Below are 5,119 nucleotides of genomic sequence, written 5' to 3'. Positions count from 1 at the left end.
AAATTCTTCCAGAAAAATAAAAAATGGAGTATTTAATAAACCGAAAAGCGTCTCAAAACTTATAACCATCTGAAAGAATAAATTAGCGATGAAAAAACTTAAAAAGTGGTTATGGGGCTCTACTCGTTGACTTGCTGATTGTTAACTTGTATTGTAAATCAGCTTAATTTGGTATATTGCCGTTGTCTTGGTCATCAGCAGTAGCAGCGCTGGTAGTTGGGAGGGAAGAGGCGCAGAAGTAGAAGTAGAAGGACTAAAAACAATTTACTTCTCAACGCTGAACTTTGTTTTAAGTAATTATAGGGTAGGACGGTGGTCGTCAAAAAAATCGGCAAGTACCGATCTACCGATCGAGTAGTAGCCGATCCGGTTTTGGTATTAACGATTAAATTATGCAATAAAAATAAAAACAACACACCGCTTTTGTTTTGTATGTATATTTAAAAAGTTAAAAGAAAGAATTAATGTTAAGTTTAGTTTAGTGGTTATGGACTTGACGATCTTTTTAGGGCTTTTAATGATTTTTAAATGCTAATTTACAATTAATATTATCATTTTTAGGCCGAACTTCATTCATTATACCTCTAATGAATAAAAAATTTGATAAATACAATACAAGCTTGGGTAATACATGGATTGATGTGAAGAACAGAAAATTTCTGTTGAAAAATAATTAATTACTAGCTTGAATATTAAAAAATAAAATATCAAATAAATAAAATTATTAATAGTTAATAAATCCTTCTATCAGTACACTGATAGAAAAATTTGTTTATATTTAATAAGCTTTATTAACTAATAAATAATTTTTTAATATTGGATTTAATAAATATTTATTAACAATAAATTATTTATTAAATGTTAATAAATATTTGTTAACAGTTAATAAGTAATTTATTAAGTACAATTTATTAACTGTTAATAAATATTTATTAATGGTTAATGAATATTTGTTAACTGTTAACAAATATTTATTTGAAATAAAAAGCAAAAATAGCAATTTTCTTTTGACACTTTTTATAACTCTATAGCTGGAATTCATGATAATAATTAAATTCACTAAATAAATTAACGTTTTTAATGTTTAAAAATATAAAAGATAATTATTCCCTGTGATAGAATTTGCTATTTTACAATAAACGTTATTATAATGTAATATAATTAATCCAAATAATTTATAAAGACGATTTTTTTTGTTTATAAGCAATCTTTATTTCATATTACATTGCAAGGCGAACAAATTCACTCAACAAAATATTTATTAACTGATAATAAATATTTGCTAACTATTAATAAATACTTATTAATTATTAAAAAATATATTTTCCTCTCAAAAAAATATTTATTGAATATTAATAAATATTTATTAAATTTAATAAATTAAATAATTATCTTCAAATAAATTAAATTATTAATAGTTAATAAATCCTTCTATTAGTGTAGTAATACGGACAATATTTTAATAAATATTTTTCTGTTATCGTGTTAAACAAAAAATTATTAGCTGACTGAAAGGTAGTTACGGACAATGTCTCGGATAGCCTAACTGTCCGAGCCCGAAGCGCGTAACCAAAAGATCCGGGTTCGATTCCCGGTCCGGGCTGTCCGAATTATTTTTTCGGTTGCCGAAAAATTCCCACTGGGTGGTCCCCCCTTTTCCTTTATCCTTTCTTCTCTCCTTTCCCAAAATTTTTCGTTCAATGACAAATTAACTACCAAATGTATATGATTAACTCTCGAAGGATAATTGAGTTAGAGTAACTTAAAATGTAGAGCTAGACATACTGAGTTAAAGTTAATCAAGATGACTACTATGCCGATATTTAACTAAAAATAGTTCAAGTAACTATGTTATTAAGGTACAATATAATAAATTATTTTAGGTATAAGAACTTTAATTAAATAGTGGTGATGGTAACTAACTAGATTTTCCTAGTTCAGAGAACCAACATTTTTTTTCTCTCAGTAAATTTTCACGATAATCAATTAAAAAAGCCTCTTTAGAAAAGATGATTGAAAAAATTTTCCGGTCTCTTAAGTCCATACAAAACTTTAATTACGATAAATCTAAAACTGAAAGCTTACTGTACAGAAATATCCTATACCAATAACACCTTCGTTACTAAAAACTTTTTTTTCCCTTTTTTATCACAGCTCGCTCATAAGTTAACATAAAATAAATATTTTAATGAATTCTTTATATCTTGCATTAATACTGTCACTGTCAGAGCTTTAATGGATAAATTTATAAAAAAAAAGCAGTTAGAGGATAAAAATTTTTATTGTTCCTTTCTTCAGCAAACATCTACTGATTACCAAAACCTGAATAAACAAAAAATTCTCCCGACAGCAGACCGAACAGCAAGTAAATCAACAAAATTATTCAACTACACATGCTTGAGAGTAGAGCCGTAGTACTATACGTTTTAGTACTCTCAGTAAGAATATAGAAGGATAAGATAGAGATGTAAATAAAATATTTGTAAGTATAAACAGAAAACTATGGAGTGGATGGTGCATGTTTACCGAGATCTCAAAACGATTTTACCCACGATCACCGATTAGTAATTATTCGTTAGAGCTAAACCCGGCTTGTTAGTATGCATCAGTTATTATTTTTAATACTAAGTCTGTTCCGAATATGTTTGCTGATGATCGTGTGCGTTGAGAATGGGAATGGAGAGTTTGAGTTGCCGGTGCCCCGAGCAATCATGAATGTTCGTGTTATTAACAAGATAACCACCAAAATCGACTCTAATTTAAAGTCTGCCAGTCGAAGGAACATTTTTTTTCCTACCACGTGCTCTAGGTTTATTATTGAGGATACATAAGTGCAGGTGATTGATATTTGTTCGCAAAAGGATTATTATTTCTTGGGTTTAGCAATACAAACAATTCAAATAACAAATTACATCTATTTTGTGGTTTTTTAAAATGTTTTTTACTTTTGCGAGTTAAATTGGATATTTATTAGGCTAATTAGAGTGACATTTGGTCACTGAAGTGTAGAGCAATTTTTAGAAAATACACTTTATTTTCTTCTTCCGAATTTTATAAAAAATTCTGGTTTCGAAAATGATCTATCTCTAGATACATAATTAAGAAATTAACTTGTATCTTGAGAAATATTGACAATTTTTAAAAAATAAGCTCATACTGATGTTACACTCATCGAGAGCTTTTATTTGAGTACCCACATCAATTTTTCATATTTTTTATATATTTATATATATTATATATATGTATCTATAAAAAATATATAAAACATGCATGTGGGTACTCAAATGAAAGCTTTTAATGAGTGTAACATCAGGATGAGCTTACATCTTTAAAAATATCAATAATTAAGAAATGACCTTGTATCTCGTGAACTATTGACATTTTTGAAAATATAAGCTCACCCTGATGTTACGTTCATTGATACCTTTTATTTGAGTACCCACATCAACTTTTTATATATTTTATATATTTATATATATTATATATATGTAGATATGAAAAATATATCAAAAATGCAAGTGGGTACTCAAATGAAAACTCTTGATAAGTGTAACATCAGGATGAGCTTACATCTTTAAAAATATCAATAATTAAAAAATGACCTTGTATCTTGTTAACTATTGACATTTTTAAAGATATAAGCTCATCTCGATGTTACACTCATTGATACCTTTTATTTGAGTACCCACATCAATTTTTCATATATTTTATATATTTATATATATTATATATATGTAGGTATGAAAAATATATCAAAAATGCAAGTGGGTACTCAAATGAAAACTCTTGATAAGTGTAACATCACGATGAGCTTATATCTTCAAAAAAGTCCATATTTAAGAAAGTACAGTGCAATTTAACAAAAGTCATATTTTAATATAGCAAAATTTTATTTATTTATAGTTCACTACGGCAGTCACATAGTGACTGCAAGGTTACTATTTAATATTATTGAGGTTAAGAAATTTTGTGTCATTTTTTTTTTTTTTCAAGAGAAATGTGTTTGTTAGTACAAAAAAAAAATTAAAATTAAAACCAAATAATTATCCTAAATAATGAATAATTATAAAAAGTTAAATTTTAATTAAAAAAAAATAAGTTATAAAAAACAATACAATATACCATGTTGAACTTAAAGTCTGCACTACATCCATAACATTAAACATTTTTCTTTTTCTACAAGCTGTACTTTACTCTGTATTACTCTAGTGTACCCTCTAGACTACCATAACTATACCTAGTCTTTCATTGAATCGATGGTGAATAGATAGACGTAGATAACAACGTAAAAAGTTCATGAGATCCACATCGACAACATCCACAGTCATAAAACTATAGTTTATTCACACGATACTTGTTTATTATTAATTCAGAGTAGAGTGGAGGGAAACTTTCCGGGTGAAGTTTGCGAACAAGTTCGCAAACTCTCCACTGAAATGCTTTGCCAAGCTCCACTATATACATTATAAGTTCCAACAACAAAGAGTACTCACTTTGAGTAGAGCAGTTGTTATTAACTACTTACCTAATTAATTGATTATTAATCTACAGTCAGTGCTTAGATCAAAGACAAAGACGGAGGCTTTATTATTTATTCTGAAAATGTAACTGCAATAATAATTATTGTTTGTAATTAACTCCGAAAGTAGACAACATTGATTTAATTGTTTTGAATGATGTTAAAGTGGCTATCTAAGTAACGAGTGTCGGTGGACAATTGGGGTTAATAGGTCAAACGATTGACCAATAGAAGGATGGATTGTTATTTTTGTCAATCTCATTTAATTGGCTTTAAAATTGAGAAATCATTTTTGCAAGTACTCAAGAATGTCAGATATTAATTATTTTTTCACTCAGAAACTATTGTAGATATTAATATTAAATTTATTAAGTTGAACTTAAATACACTCTTTAATAACATTAAAAATATCTAAATTTATTTTTTAAAATTTCTACGAAATTTTCCAATAAAATTGTCGTAATGCTGGACTATACTTGTATTACCGGTAACTTTCAAATATTTTAGACGAAAATTGTCCAGCGCTCCTTCTGGATCTTTCCAATAGAACTAACTAATTTTATAATAGTTTAATTGGAATGTTTTTAAATTAGTGTGAGT

The sequence above is a fragment of the Cotesia glomerata genome, linkage group LG8, assembly GCF_020080835.1.
Source record: "Cotesia glomerata isolate CgM1 linkage group LG8, MPM_Cglom_v2.3, whole genome shotgun sequence".
Lineage (NCBI taxonomy): Eukaryota > Metazoa > Arthropoda > Insecta > Hymenoptera > Braconidae > Cotesia > Cotesia glomerata.
Note: the sequence above shows the minus strand (reverse complement) of the source record.